General features: G+C 40.2%; 1 long non-coding RNA gene and 1 pseudogene across 1 annotated transcript in view; both read left to right on the forward strand.

The window, feature by feature from the left end:
* The window catches only part of LOC122362700, an 18,158-nt gene extending 4,656 nt beyond the window's left edge, over positions 1-13,502 (forward strand). Inside the window, exons 2-3 of the long non-coding RNA XR_006253152.1 lie at positions 11,043-11,143; positions 13,250-13,502. This is a non-coding gene — a long non-coding RNA (uncharacterized LOC122362700). The remainder of the gene's footprint in view (positions 1-11,042; positions 11,144-13,249) is intronic.
* A 1,004-nt stretch (positions 13,503-14,506) lies between these two features.
* LOC122362760 lies at positions 14,507-17,104 on the forward strand (annotated as a pseudogene).

The raw sequence follows: 17,104 nt of genomic DNA on the forward strand, positions 1-17,104 counted from the left end.
AACTGTCAAGCTCCAGAAAGCACATAAAAGTTTCATAAAAGGAGTTCATCCAACTCGTGCTCTTCTGAGTCTTCTGATGCCGTTTAATAGATCGGTGTGAGTGAGAGACCGAATCTAAGTCATTATTCACTGGTAATCTTCCCTTCTGTCAATCGAATCTTGTGCATCAACGATACGCCTTCGTTTAAACAAAGTGCACATGACACCTGTGCGAAGAACTGCGCAGAGAGTTCGTGAGATTTAAACGTGAGAAAGCAAATGAGATTTTAAAACTAAGAAAGTCTCCCACGCGCCTCACAGTTTGAGAACCGCTGCTTTAAGGGATCGTGGTGAAGGTGGAACCTCAACAGACCTGCTCTGCAGCTGTGTAATAGTGTGAAAATGGGTTCAGCTGAGCTGAATATCCATGGGATTTGTTTGTAAAACCATAAAATACATTTACACACAGAAGTGCCTAAAAATGCATAAGATCAAGATCCACTTCAGCTGTATCAAACCCATTTATTGTCCCAGGCCTGAAACACCTTATTGTGTCAGTCAGTTGCGTGCACACTAAAAAAAAAAAAAAAAAAAGGAAAACAGCATATTGAACACGGCAGGTATTAAGAGCTGGAGGTAGAACGACAAGGTAGTATTTTGGGGCGGGAAGCACAAAGACAAAAATAGAGGCCCTTCAGTTCTCCATCTCACTGCGTTCGGTGTCAACAAATCCTCTTGTGTGATGACACTCAAAATGGAAGGTGTGCATGCAGGTGTCGAGTTGACAGACGGAGCATGTGCAATCAAAACTCACACACGATGCGCTCTCGCATTCAGAGATTTGATCTGGAACGCAACAGAATGGAGGGGTCTTTAAAGGGATAGTTCACACAACTTATTAAAAATAACTGAAATATTTACTCCTTGTCAGACCGGCAGAGATGTAGATGAGTGTGTTTGCATTCCAGCACTTGCTCACCAATTGTGAATGGGTGCCGTCAGAACGAGAGTCCAAACAGCCACTCCAGTACATCAGTTAACATTTTATGAAGCAAAAAGCTGAAACAAATCTATCAAGTGTTTTTTTTTATTTAAACTATTGCTTCTCTGTTGTCCTCTCACATCAAAATTCGCCGCTTAGACCGATTGTGCTTGTAAATGCTGCTGGATCTGTGCATATTTCCCTATTTATTCAGACGAGATGACTTTTCCCTGGAGAAAGCAATGCTAGGATATTTTAGCATTGATTTGAAGCATTTTAATGATCGGTTTCATTCTCAAAAACGCATAGCTTTTTTATAAGACTTTAATTGATGGACTGGAGTGCTGTGGATTGCTTGAGTACTGCTGTAATGTTTTTATCGGATGTTTGGACTGTCATTCTGACGGCACCCATTCACTGCAGCGTGAGCAAGTGATAAAATACTACATTTCTCCAAATCTGTTCCAGTGAAGAAACAAACTCATCCGTTGGTCGGCCTGAGAGTGAGTGCACTTTTTTTTGAATTAACCAAAACAGAATAATATCTTAAATATATTTGAAATAAAATAAAATAACTAATCGGTCTTTCGTGTAATTCATTCGAAAGCCGTTTTAATCTATTTTTAACCAAACTTGAAAATACGAACTAGCAGTTCTCGGATGCAATGTTCATCCTAATAGAAAGCAGATGGCCTCATCCAAAAGAAAAAAGACTTGATTTACAGACAAATTGTGGTACTTCAATAAACAATCATATTCTCTGTCATCTGTGTTACTGTCGTCATTACCGTAATTGCCGTCATTTCAAACTCATTTGCACTAACACCAAGTGTTTTGCACCCCTCCCATGAGGTGGCAATTCTCGCAATCGTACAATACTAATTTAAAGAAAATTTCCTCTCATTTGTCACAGTGTTATGGGGAAGAAAAAAAAAAGACAAGATGCAGAGTTCTCTCAATCTTAATCTACGTTCTGCTTCCATTATTGACTAAAATAGTTCAATTTGAAGGATTAGTTCACGAAAGGAAGGTCGATATAAGTTATTCAGCACAGTTTTACCTACTACATTTAGGTTTAAGAAATGCTTGAATATGCTAATTTGAGACGTCCTGTTCAGTGTTTCACCTCTGACGTTTGGCACATCATTAACTCTTCACTTCATATTACATTTTAATTGGAGCAATTATCATGAATTACAGTAATTACTATACAGTTTTTTTTTTTTTCTTTCAGTGATAATTCTTCACCGTCACTATGCAATCGTCTCATATTTGTCCTGTGGTTGTGGGGTGAATTTTCTGTCTTGATGTTTGGCCTTTAGGCAGCCAGATGAGTCGAGGAAGATAATTGTGATAATTAACATGTCCACGCAGTTTCTGGTTGACCTCTGGTGGGACGACAGGTCAAAATGTCTCTGGCCAGAAGTGTGTCAAACCTTTTTCACATGAAACGCTTAATATGAAAAATTGAAATCTTTTTTTCTTGCCAAAATCTTTAGGGATATAGACACTAATTCACAAGTGTATATTACTATAGTTTTACATTTGATGTTATTAATCAGTGGTCAAAATTTTTTAATTGTTTTATGCTTACTTTATGATCAAAAATGCAGTAATAATGTGTATAATTATTATTATTATATGCTGATTTGTGTGTATAATAAAAAAATCATATTCTTGTAAGTGTTAACGTTAGTTGTGCTCCTTAATATTTTTGTTAATATTTTTATTTAGTTTTTTTGTGGGGGGTTGGTGTCTTAGAAAAAACTATATTTATTCCGAAATCAATAAATATCAAATATCAATACATTTTGTTGCATTATGAATGTCTTTAATGACACTTTCGATGAATTGCGGCCATGACCAAAATTTAAATAAATAAAAAATTTTCTAGGAAAATGGATAGGAAAGTCATAAATCGCTTCTCTTGTTGCACTTGTACTAAAATTTTCAACCAAAAACGTCACAATATGGTCTCTTATCAAAATGTTTATTCTGAGTTGTGTTGCAGTGAAAAGCGGCAGTAGCTCACCGAGTGCAATCATTTGACGCAGAATGTAATGTGCGTATAAAATAATTCCGCCCCCATAGTCCAGAAATGGTTATTGATTTTTTACATAACATCTGTCATTACATTTTTATAAATGCCTTATGTATAGCGCATCTCTAAGATGCACCTTATCAATCAATCAATCACTTTTATTTCTATAGTGCTTTTAACAATACAGATTGTGTCAAAGCACTGAAAAGTATCAAATAGGAAAAGAGAGTGATAGAAATGTATAATGACAAGATTAAGCGCTTAATTTTTATTAAATGCAGAGACGGTCTGTGTAGTCCGCTGTGATAGTCGCTAGAAATTAAGTGTCCCTAACTAATCGAGCCAGAGGCAACTGCGGCAAGTAACCAAAAACCCATCCATCACACAATAGAGATGGATGCTCTTTCATTCAAATTTCCTAAACCTAACCTAATCAAAAAAGACCCATGCAAAATATTACTTAAACAAAAGTTTGAAAATAAAAACGAATTATTAAGAACTTTAATAGCCCTCGCTGATATTAAAAACACATATAAAATTTATACTGACCCTAAACTTCAGTCACTTCCATCCTTTCCTGTCTACATCGTCCTTGTTTGCTTCCTCTTATCCTTCTCTCACTTCCTGTTTGTCCTTCTGAGAGCAATACAGAACGTGTTGATCATTTTACGGGTCACCACAGACTGCGTCAACACCGCCATGGCCTAATTACTCAGCTGTGGCCAAAGACAGGGCAAGCCAAACAGAGGAGCTGTAATGTAGGCCAGCCCTGTTCCTGTGTTTGAAGAGCGGTTTAAAATCTACTAATAGCAAAAGCAAGGGCTTGTTTTGAGTGCTGTTTGCTATTGCTCATACCTTCAACAAAATCCTGACCCATGTTTGTGCTTAGTCAGATGTGACTAAGACCTCAAAATTTCTTTTATATTCCTTCGAGTTTAGGAATTTACACTGGCATGCCATTAAAACTCCTTGAAGAACTGAAGGAGGCATCCGAGCAATGATTGACGTTACCGTTTGTATGTGAAACTGCATTACCCATAAAGCTGTTGGTCACAGGAAGTGAAGGAGATTAATAGAGATAACCGGGATCCGCATAATACGTGACATGTATTGCATGGTGCCCCTGAACAGTGATTCATTTTAGTATATGTCACGATAGAGTGAATAAAAGATCTAAAGATCTTAAAAAAGCTAGTTAATGGCTGCAGAGCTATCAGCTATTGGTCATGATGTGATATAAATGCATTCTTGCAGTCTAATTCTTCTCACCCATATGGGTCTGATTAATTGTGTCCTAGTTCTCTTGCAGTCTCACGTTGTCAGAGAAGAAAAGGTGTTTATACAGGTGTGGGCATCGAGGTGATGGGGCTGTTAACGTTTTAGCTTACTATGCTAAATTTCAGCCTATTAGTAGTTCCTCTGCAGGATTTCTCTCTCCGTCTCTCTCTCAATTTTTTTTACTAGCTCTTCATATTCGGAGTAAATTAGTATACCTCTGAGATATTATGCTTGCAAAATGGGACAGTTTTAGGCCATAGCAAACTGCTTTTTGAGGGGGAAAATAAAACAGACAGAGCTGATTTCTTTCTCCAGTTTGGGAGATTGACAGCTGTCCCATGCTAAACATTATTTAGTTTTCAAAGAGGAGACAGTATTAGTAATAGTAATCAATGGTAATTTCCCAAAATAGCATTATGTATTTTTGGTTTTAGGTGCATTAATGTGTCACAATCAGGACAATCAGGGCTGTAGACATCTCTTGGTGCTGATCCACTCTCTGATCTAGATACAGACTGAGAAACAAAATAAGAAAACATACTACTATTAGCATAGATTCCATTCTTTTTACAATGTAACGTTATATTACATATTAAATATTATCCTTTAATTGATTTGAGTAACAGAAGCCTATTGGTCTGCTATGTTAAAGAGCCAGGTTAAAGAGATGTGTCTTTAATCTAGATTTAAACTGACAAGAGTGTGTCTGCCTCCCTAACATTGTTAGGGAGATTGTTCCAGAGTTTGTCTGTTAAATAGGAGAAGGATCTGCAGCTGTCGATTTTGATATTCTATGTATTACCAGATGGCCAGAGTTTTGAGAACATAACGGTATGGTGGACTATAATGGGATAACAATAATAAACAGCAATATCCTGTTTAATAGGAGTCAGTGCAGTGTTGACAGAACCGGGCTAATACTAAAATAAAAACTGAAATCAATAAAATAAAATTGGAAATGAACGAATGAGCCATGCATGAATGAAAGAGGCAATATGAATAATGAGAATGAAAATAAGGAAATATGAATACCGTTGCGACACGTCGGGGACGATGAGGTTTGGATCCATTTTCAGTTTTAATGAGAATAGACAGGCAAACAGGATGTAGAAGGCTGAGCAGAATCAAAGTCAAGTATCAGGCGGCAAATAATCAGGAAAACCACCGAAACAAATCAAAATCAAAATAGTAAATCAAACATATAATATATGCTCAGAATGTAAATGAGGTGAAGGTGTGCTCATAATCAGTCCCAAGAATGCTGCATGATGGGAAATGGAGTTTGGTAAGGAATGTTTGATATTCAGTTGACCGATCCCTCTGGCGGTGTGGAGGAGGCGGTACAGTAGACCTCCTTGTAACAACTACAGTAGTGCTAAAAGAACACTATAATAACCTAAATATCATAAAGATCCCTTAAAACACTTCAAAGTGGGTGGCTGTTTGATACTGTTTAAATCATTTTTAAACAGTATTAAAACTGCCTGGGAAATTCCCAGGATGTCTTATTGTTGCCGTCATCAGCTATCTTTTGAGATTTGGGTCGCCATCCTGCTAGCTTCCAGAAAATCCTCTGGATAATGTCTTGCGACCCCACTGAAGAAGAAAGAGCAGGGTTGTTTGACCCAGAGACTGGGAAGAAAGCCGGCTCCACGCTAAAACATCAAATCAAAGAGAATTTAAAAAGCCCCGTCATGCTTGATATTTTTAGAGTGCGTTTGATGTTCTGGGTCAGCCTTGGAGAAACCTCAGCAAAAGATCTGGAACACGGTAGAGCCAGCCAAGCAAGCAGGGTGTTATTCCAGCTTCTGGCAAATACTGTGTAATCTCACTTTCAAAGAGAGGTAATAATGAACAAGGTGGTAATTTTGGGCACCAGTCAAAAATGAAGGATATGATGACAAGGGCAGATGGAGTGAAAGAAGGCTGAGAAACAGTAGTGTAGAATGAAGCAACAACTTTAGATGAGGAGCATATTTACTATAACCATAAAAGTTTTCCCTCGATAAATCTGCTTATTAATAGCAAGTAAGGTGCTTGTTATGCGTTCAGGTAGTAAACAGACAATATGCTAGTAACATGCAAGCTAATAAAGCTATTAGTAAATTGTGAGAATCGGTCCCTAAACTGAGATGTATTTGAAAACACACACACACACACACACACACACACACACACGCACACAGACAAGCAATATAATGGCATACTCAAACTAAAATGGTTCCAGTTCACGACTCCTTTGTACTACAGGCTTAACTCATGGTCTCTTTTAGAAGTTTTATTCAAGAGTCAGAATTCAAATCATAAGTGAAACTAAACTACCATTTAGACGTTTAAGGTCAGAAGTGTAATCGAAAAGAAAGGAATACTGTGACGGGAGGAGCCAACGACAGACACAGTGGGCGTGGCGTCAGGCCTCGGAGAGGCTTTTTTATTAACAAAATAGTACAAAATAAAGTGTCCAAGGGAAAAGTGTCCAAATAAAAGGGGAAACTGGTGCCTCGTTGTGCTTCTGGGATTGTGGAAGGTCAGGTAGTGTTCAGGGGCAGGGTCCAGGTAAGGGCGGAGTCCGGCGGTCGCGCGCGCTCCCTCTCCTGTTCGGGCGCGAGGGGCGGCGGCTTCTTCGCGCATCTCCGTCGCTTCTTTCCTCCGGTCGTCAGAGATTTAGGGATTTGCGGCTCGGCATCCTGGCCCGTCAGCCGTATCCGGGTGCAGTCGTCGCCTGGACTGTGCGGGGTCCCACGACGCTTGTCTGGCGGCGGGACGAGCTCCTTCACGCACCCTTCCTGGACCCACGAGGACACCAGCGTGCATGCACGGGGAAGAGACCGTCTCGAGGAGAGCGCGCAGGGGGCATTTAACGGGCGGCGGTGACAAGGCTAAATCCCTTCAGGTGTGCCTCACACACGCCGCCAGACCTGGCCGATACCACGCCCTCCTCTCGAACACCCACTCCCGTCGGGAGCCTGGTGAAGGCGGCGAATAAAGGGCGGGGTGATGGTGACAATAAAGAGGAGGGGCAGCCGACTTCGTCACATTCCCCTCCCCAAGCGTCAACCCCGTCAGGCGGTCGCCGCCACGCAGGAGTGCTACCTTCCTCAACCAGGCTCCAGCGGTCGGAGTGGGCGGGGCAGGGATCCTCTCGGGCAACTCCTCTCTCTTTTGGGACAGAGAAACCGGGAATTAGTCGACATGCTCAACCAGCCACGGGTAAATGACAGTAAACGCAAGCGTCACTTACCCTTCCTGGTGGCTGGGAGCGAAGTCTCCGTTGTTCCTCCGTCCCGCATGGGTACCAGCGAGAGGGGATGACGTCATCAGATGTCGCCCAACTGTGCCGTCTAAGCTCCGCCTTGCCCGCATTCTCCACCACTGTGACGGGAGGAGCCAACGACAGACACAGTGGGCGTGGCGTCAGGCCTCGGAGGCTTTTTATTAACAAAAAATAGTACAAAATAAAGTGTCCAAGGAAAAGTGTCCAAATAAAGAGGGGAAACTGGTGCCTCGTTGTGCTTCTGGGATTGTGGAAGGTCAGGTAGTGTTCAGGGGCAGGGTCCAGGTAAGGGGCGGAGTCCGGCGGTCGCACGCGCTCCCCTCTCCTGTTCGGGGGCGCGAGGGGCGGCGGCTTCTTCCGCGGCATCTCCGTCGCTTCTTTCCTCCGGTCGTCAGAGATTTAGGGGATTTAACGGCTCGGCATCCTGGCCCGTCAGCCGTATCCGGGTGCAGTCGTCGCGCTGGACTGTGCGAGGTCCCACGACGCGCTTGTCTAGCGGCGGGACGAGCTCCTTCACGCACCCTTCCTGGACCCACGAGGACACCAGCGTGCATGCACGGGGGAAGAGACCGGTCTCTCGAGGAGAGGCGCGCAGGGCATTTAACGGCGGCGGTGACAAGGCTAAATCCCCTTCAGGTGTGCCTCGTCACACGCCGCCAGACCTGGCCGATACCACGCCCCTCCTCTCGAACACACCCACTCCCGTCGGAGCCTGGTGAAGGGCGGCGAATAAAGGACGGGGTGATGGTGACAATAAAGAGGAGGGGCAGCCGACTCGTCACAATACTTTTATTCGGCAAGGATGTTTTAAACTGATCAAGTGGCAGTAAATAAATTTTTTTAGTTATATTTCAAATAAATGCTGTTCTTTTGAACTTTCCATTCATCAAAGAACGCGTCTCAGAGCTATTGACTTAACGCTGATAATAATAAATGATTGTGTAAATCATCATATTAGAATGATTTCTGGAGGATCATGGAGGACTGGAGAAATTATGCCGAAAATGATGCACAGAAAAACTAGCATATATATATTTATATATATATATATATATATTTTTTTTTTTTTTTTTTTTTTTTTTTTTTTAACAAACCCCATAACCAACATAAAGGCAAAAACGAAACTGATCAGTACTGCGTATCTGAAAGGAGTTTACTCTATATAGTAATCCTGGTGGTCTTTCGTGTCTCTTTGGCACAAGTACTGCATGCTCGTAGTTGTGGCACAGACTGAGCCCGGGCTTCCTGCAACAGAAAAAGTTGGCTCCACCATCTGCCTCATGCTCCGGGTGTTATTTTTGGCCGCTTTTTTGTCCATAGATTCATGTGCGTCCCCGACCTGATACTGTTCATCAAAGAGAGCCGAAGCACAACATGACACCTGCCCAAACTCAGCAGACCTATCGACTCCGTCGACCACGATTGTACTTAGTCGGGTGAAAGGTTACAAAATGCACCAGCGTCACCGTTTCTTTAGAAATAAAGGGAATGTTGACACAAACTGACTTTTAGAGATCCAACATACATAGAGAAATAAGAGTTTCAATTTCATCAAAGCGCGATATCTTTAAATAACCTTTACAATGTCAAGTCACTTTGCTGTCACTGTGAGTAATGGTTGCTGCATTTAGGCTGGACATGTCAAGTACTTTAGTGATGGAAGATGAGTTTGTATGTGATTGACATTGCCATATTTTTGTTTTCAGGACCGAGAGATTCCAGGGTGGCTGATGAACCATGACAGAAGCACACAAAAGAAATGTTGTTTCAGGCCAAAGGACACCTTGAACATTTATTGTTTAATGGTGTAAAGACATTTCAATGTAAAAAACACATTACTTCCACTGCTGTGATGCATTGTGAATGACGTGGGTGCCATTATTGTATATAAATACCTCGGTTTTTGCTCTAGTGTGTCAGCAGGTTTACATTTCCAAACATTCATTTTGAGATTACATGTAATAATCCATTGAGACTCTTTTCTCCTCACGGAGACTGATCTCGTCATCATCCAGTCTGTCTGGAATGACGTGAAGAGACAGAACTATCTGATACGGACTAAATCAAAAGCTGTGGCAATGTCTTCAAGAGACCTTCCCGAGACCCTGCATATGAGGACATTAAATTTTTATATAAATACTATATGGAACAGATTTAAGTCGATACTAAATGACTGGATGTTGTCTTTAAAAAGGTCTGATATTCACTCCTATGGAAATATGCTAATATTTTGTAATTATCATTTGCGTCTGTATATTTTTTAAACTGTGTATCATAAATCGACATCTCAGGAAAATGTTACAAATCAGAATTAGACTTTCAGTTATGAAACAGGACGTTGGATTTCATACAGGCCCTCATATGAGGACACTGGGACTAAAAGCATGTTTATTATGCATTCTGGAAGACAACAAATTAAGAGGAAATAAATTATATTTCAATGTTCTATTAAATATTATATATTATTATGAAAAGCTCAGTTGTCAATTATTACTCCCATTATTACACTTCTTTTTTTCATTACATGTTGCACTCAAAAGATATTAATGTGCAAATTAGATTCAGTTGACAGATAAATTGTACATAATGAGAAAACTCACATTTTCTTAAGAAAAATGGTATATAAAATAACAATTGACAAAAATCTTTATGTAAAGTTTGGTTAAAAAAGGCCAGTTCATTTCATTTTTAATTTGTATTTTTTTATTATTATTTTGAATTCTGTAGCATAACTTATTAAATGAATATATATATATATATATATATATATATATATATATATATATATATATATATATATATATATATATATATATATATATATATTTTTTTTTTTATATAAGTTATGCTACATGAATTCAAGATAATAAAAAAATTGTATATTTTTATTTGTATGTTTTTTTCAATGAATATAAAATATAATATCATATAAAATGAATTAATTAATTATATAAAATTACATTTTGTTTTGGTTAGTGAATGGTTTGAATGGCTGTTCATTTTATTTTCATTTATCTCTGTGCTAAGGGAAAATGCGCGGACTCTAATTTTGACAGCAGCATTACCGAGAACAAAGCTGTCACAAGTGTATGTGGGAATTTGCATTTGCCCATATTACGACACGCGCATGTTTCAGCATTAATTAAAAACAAAAAGTGACATCAGAAGCGATTAGAAATGGCAAATTGTGACTAGAGAATTGCATACTGATGAAAAAATAATGCAAATTAAGCAGGAGGAAAATAACAACACATGTTATGAACTGGCTTCAGTACACTGGGATTTACGAAGAGAGAAAAACAGCAGAACAAAAAGGAATAAAGGGATTTAGGAGTGACTGGCAGAGGCAGAAATGAAAGATGGCTTTCACACAAGACAAGATGATTGACTGGTAGTTTTACACACTGCTGCACACCAACCCAGATGCGGCTCTTAAACCTTCTCTTCACTCACCCTTCATTCTCTCTCTCCTCTTCTTTCTCTTGCAGACGTTAATCCACCTTGTGCCGTCATGACTGATACTAACCAGCCAATCAGAAAAGGCCTCTAGGTGGGGCTTTATGTTGCATGCGTCAGTGCATTGTGAAAGGTGAGCACAGAACACAAACGTTCCCGCTGACCCTCGGGTTTCGGGGTCCTTTTAGTTACCAATGGCTTAGTCTTAAATCTTCACTCACTAGTTCGCTCATCTTTAACGAGAGTGCGCTGCATTTCAATTCACATCCAGTCCAATAAAAGAAAGAAATGTCATTTTTCAAATAATGGCGGTTAAGATTTTTAAGTGTATTTTTCCACCACCAGCTTAGAAAAAATACATTATGCTCTTAAAAACAAAACTGTTACTGGGGTGGAATCTTTTTAAAAGGTACTAAAATGTATCATTTGGGTGCTTAATATACTTTTAGGGCAATAATATTGAGTCTAAGAGTAGGTATAATATAAAAAATCCAAAATGAAAAATTCTAAACAACACAAAAATCTTCAAAAGACGCCAATTCTCCTGTATGTTCATAATAAGCAAACTCAACCACTAAACAAGCAGAAAATAAAGCCTTTACGTGTTAAACCAATATTCGTGGAACATTTTTTTTCCATAATTCTAGCAGCCATATACTTCATTTAGCTTGTCCATACTAATAATTAAAAATACATCAACACTCCTTGTTTTATATCAATACTTAGGACCGTAAATGATTTCTTGGCTAAAAACATGATTAATCATATCACACCATTACATTAACAATTGTTGAATTGTCTATTAAAAATAAAACAAAAATGACAAATATAAGCAACACTAGGATCCAAGTGTGCCTTATGTTTATTTGTAGAGAGAGAAAGAGATCATTTTTGTTTTACTACATAAAAATAATAATTATATATATATATATATATATATATATATATATATATATATATATATATATATATATATATATATATATATATATATATATAACTATATAAAATTATCATTGGTAGCCATGCATTTTTGTAAGTGACCGATGTTTTAATCTTTAATCTTTTACAGTCCATTTCATATTACTGCATTCTAATTCATATATTATATTATGGAACAGATTACACAAGATGATTTTAAAATAATAATCCTGATTAATCAGTAGCCCGTGTGTAGATCTACCTCTATATTAATGAGAAGAGATGGAAAAACTGTAATTTATTACAATACAACGGCTGTGTGCTGGATTTAACTTTATATCTCAGCCAAGTCAAATTCCATAATATAAATTAAATTCATTTATATAAGATATAAAGGTGTTCTTTGCATCTTGTATCTGTTTAAAGGATTGTGATACCCATTTGAGTAAGTTATCTATTGAGAAGAACAGACATGGGTGAGAGAGAGAACAAAAACAATGTCAAAGAGTTATGTCTGTATCATAAAAACCCCATTTTGATTAGCATCACAGATTTGATCCGATCTGTAATAACCAAAATGATAGTGATGATAGTTATAGCTGCAAACATCATCATAACCCTCAACATTCATCGCCCTTGAGCGATCCAATTAAACATGACTCGGTTTACAGAAACTCAAATCTTATTATGAAATTTGCGTAAATGTATTTAAACATAGCATACGCCTAAACACTTCATACCAACTTTAATTAAACAGCTGAAACGTTATCTGTCAAATATTAATAGATCTGTGGTCCAAGTAGTTTATTAAAACAGAAACATGTGAGACAAGGGCTAGTTTTAAAGGAAAGTTGTCACAGTTGTCCGAGTATATACATATCAGTTGGGGCAAGCTGTCATGTTTTATTGGGCAAGTTATCACTTTTTATGTTTTAAAGTCTATGTTTTTACATAATTATTAATAATAATAGTATTATTACAGCAAAAAAGTGTGTTTAGTCAAATATATTTTGCTTGTTTGTTTTCTTTTTTTGGTAGCTTAAGACTACGATTTAAAATATGTACATATAGAACCTGATTTTTTTATTTTATTTAATTAAAAAAAAAAAAAAACTAATTATTTAAAACATTCACAGTAAAAGTCCAAAGGCTAGCCCCGGTCTTCCCTGTAAATCAAAGTTAAATTCCATATCAGTTCGGATCTATATTAACGATCTCTTTATCATTATTTAAAGCAATAATGTTTTTTATGCCATTAATAAATCATATTACAGAGTGTTACCCTTAACCTCTCCCTCATTTCCATGTAAATTTGCAGAATAAAGGTATCCTGTCGTCGACCCTGCCCACGCGCAGAGCTAGATTGCCCGCTGCAGGCAGAGCGCGGGAAGACAAGGCGCGGGAAGCGCGCGCGGTAGAATTCTCCTCAGCCGTCTTCGCTGCAGATAAAACCAAACTAAATTTATACAGAGGAAAAGTAAATAGACTTATTAGATTGTTTCGTTTGTGATTTCGCCGCGTTAAGCCGAGGAACCGCGGACTCGCATTTCAACGAACGAAGTGACATTTTCCAAGGATAGAAAGATATATATATATATATATATATATATATATATATAAAAGCTGCGCAGCGGAACTGAATGGGACATTCAAAGCCTCGGAAGAGTTCACCGGTGAGGCTCAGAGTTAAATAACCTGTGACATTTATCTCTGAACACAAATCGGAGATGAGATCGCCCTATAACATAACGTTACATCGCTGATGATTGAGAGAGAGAGAGAGAGAGAGAGAGAGAGCACGGATGTGCGCGCGCTCCCGGTGCGGCACTCAGCGCGCTCAACAGCTCGTGCCTCCTCCATCCCAACCCTCTCCGCCAACGCCGTCTCTCCAATCTCTGCCCTCTCCCTCCCCGCTCGCTTTTCTTAAAGCTCATTTCCGTGACGATCCGAAGCTTTTCTCCGCACGATGAGAGACGCGAGCAGCGCAGCAGCGGGACGAACCGAACAGAACCGCACGAAGCGGAACTGAGGCTCCACAACTGAACGAACCGGCATCATAAACAAACCTTTATAGAAAAAGGAGATTTCATTCAAATCACGTCTTCATCTTCTCTCTTCTTGGTCTTGTAGAGGAGAGAGAGAGAGAGAGAGAGACCGAAAGAGAGGAAGAGAGATAGGGGAAAAGCACGGGAAATATTTAAACTCGTCTTATTTCGGATGCTCCGGTGAAAAAAAAGGTGAATTTTGAGCATTTCAGATGTTCACAGACTTTTTGGAGATGGGAGAATGACACGAGCGATCCACAGAATAATCTCTGTATTTAATCAAATGATGCATTGATTTGTTTCTGATGTAACTGCGCAGACTGCTGTGCCGTCACCCAGTTTTAAGCGTGTTTTAGCAAACGCGTTTTTAGTCAAAAATAACGTAAGTCAAACGTTGAGTTGAACGCTGATATTTTTTATTGTTATTTGTGCGTAAAATACGGATTTTTAAAAAGCGTTTCATTCCAACGCTTGCTCTCTTTTTTTTTCTTTGTAGCCAAGCATCGGAGGCAACCTGGGACCACCCCGTCTCCAAACCCTGGAGATGTAAAGTTGGACACCACTAAAACCGAGTAGGTATCCGCTACTTTACCGCTCGGGAATGGAAAGACGTCGGAATTGATCGCTAAAGCCAGGACACCAGAGAAGGGGGAGGAAAATACAAAGTGTGCGCTATTCATGGAAAATTTCAGTCTTTTCTGGACGGAAAACAAGATCTTTCGAGGGCTTTCGGTCCTTTTTTCCCCCCCTTTTCGAAATCCAAGAGATCCGCAGAGTGTGGCACACTCAGCAGCATTTGGCTCTGAGTTTCTCCACTGATCTGCTGATAACATCTGCGCTAATTAAGTGCGTTCAGACTGTGGAAAGCAAATAACCTCCGTTACGCATTAAAGGTCTAATTGGCGTTTTGGCGTCTTGGGATGCACCTGTCATTGTTTTTTTGAAATGTTAAGTGGATGCGACGATCGATTCGATTTGAGCATGCATTTATTTGTATTGATCTTGATCTTCTTTTCGAGATTTGCGTGAACGCGGAAAGGCGCGATCGTTTAGAATTGGCAAAAGTAACGTCTCTTGTCCTGTGTTTGTATGTGTGTGACAGATGTGGCGAGATGCAAAATAGGCGGGTTCTAATGGTGATGTGCATTAAACAGTTTAGATGTGCTTTGTTTCCTATGTGGTTAAAACACGCTGATGCTTGTGCCCTTGAGTCCTGTTTTTGGGTGTAGTGCGAGCTATCATCGATGAAAGATGTCAAAGCCATAATAATGCATGATCTCTATCGTAAACATGTCATGATGTGGAAGGAGGAGGTGTTTGTTGTGTGGTTTATTGTGTGAAACGCTCAAAGCATTGCAACTGTCACTCGCTGTCTGAGCCTTCTCATCTGACACGCTCTCTTTTTCTGTGTTTTGTTGCAGTGCTGTGAAGTGGCTCTCAGCCTTAACTTCATCAGGACTCGGCGGAAGGATGCTGTGGTTTACCCTGCTAAGCACAATAGCTTTAGGATGGACTCACGCCGATCCCTCTGTTGGGCGAGTCGGAAGAAATAGATGAGCCTTGCTTTGACCCTTGCTACTGTGAAGTCAAGGAGGGCATTTTCCACGTCCACTGCGACAGCAAAGGATTTACAAATGTCAGCCAGATCTCCCAGGCGTGGACGAGACCCTTTAAACTCAATCTGGCAAAGAACTCCATGCGCAAGCTGTATTTTAACAGCTTTTTGCACCTTAACAATGCTGTGTCACTCAATCTGGGGAATAATGCGCTACAGGACATACATGTGGGCGCTTTCAGTGGCCTGAGCATCTTGAAAAAGCTGTTTCTGCATGAAAACAAACTGGAGGTGTTCAGGAATGACACTTTTATGGGGCTGGAGAGCCTCGAGTATCTTCAGGCGGATTACAACGTCATCAAGAGAATAGAGAGCGGGCGTTTGAATCTGCACAAACTCAGAGTACTTATTTTGAGCGACAATTTGATACCCGTGCTACCCAATTTATTATTCAGGTCCGTATCTCTCACGCACCTTGACTTACGTGGCAACGGCTAAGAATTCTACCCTATAAAGGGGACGTTGGAATACATCGGTTAGCAGCTTGATGGAGATCCAGCTGAGAGGAAAATCCATGGAACTGTGTGTGTGACATTGTGCAGCTCAAAACCTGGCTGGAGCGCATCCCTACACGGCACTGGTGGGCGACATAACGTGTGAATACCCTTTTCATTTACACGTAAGGACCTCGTGAGATCAAGAAAGCGAACTTTGTCCATTGCTCTCTGAAAGCAGAACTGGAGGCCAAACACGGCATTCCGAGATTACCGTTTAATAACGAAAATGTCTGGCCCACCAAGCCTTCGTCTATGTTGTCATCTTTTCATAACACAGCCTCCTCGGTAGAGTACAGAGACACGTAAAACCGACTAAGCGGCCGAGACCTACAAAAACACCACCCACTCCTCGTAGCATTTGCCCAGGGCTGAATCAGCCTCAATGGCTGCCTACCAGACCAGACCCCTATACCAATCATTTGCCCGACAGGGTGCATGTGCAATTTACACATCAATGACTTGGGCCTCACTGTCAATTGTAAAGAGAAAGGTTTCCATAACATTTCTGAGCTGCTGCCACGACCACTCAACGCCAAGAAACTCTATCTAAGTGGGAATTTGATTCAGAAAATTTACAGGTCGGATTTTTGGAACTTCTCCAGCTTGGATTTACTGCACTTGGGTAACAATCGGATGCTCGTATGTTCAAGAAGGCGCCTTTATGAACCTACCTAATTTGAAAAGCTTATACTTGAATGGCAGCGACATCGAAAGGCTCACCCAGGCATGTTTCGCGGTCTGCAGGCGCTCAGTTACCTCTATTTCGAGTACAACGTCATTCGAGATATCCAACCGGCCGCCTTCAGCCTAATGCCAAACCTGCAGTTGGTTTTTCTCAATGACAACCTGCTGCGCACCCTGCCCTTGGATGCTTTTGCCGGCACCTCCCTGGCTAGACTCAACCTGCGCCAACAACTACTTTCTGTACCTTCCCGTGAGCGGAGTCCCGGGAGCATCTCACTCCATCGCCTCAAATTGACCTTCACCAGAATCAGTGGGACTGCTCCTGCGACATC

Source organism: Puntigrus tetrazona, chromosome 18 (genome assembly GCF_018831695.1).
Source record: "Puntigrus tetrazona isolate hp1 chromosome 18, ASM1883169v1, whole genome shotgun sequence".
NCBI classification, from domain to species: domain Eukaryota; kingdom Metazoa; phylum Chordata; class Actinopteri; order Cypriniformes; family Cyprinidae; genus Puntigrus; species Puntigrus tetrazona.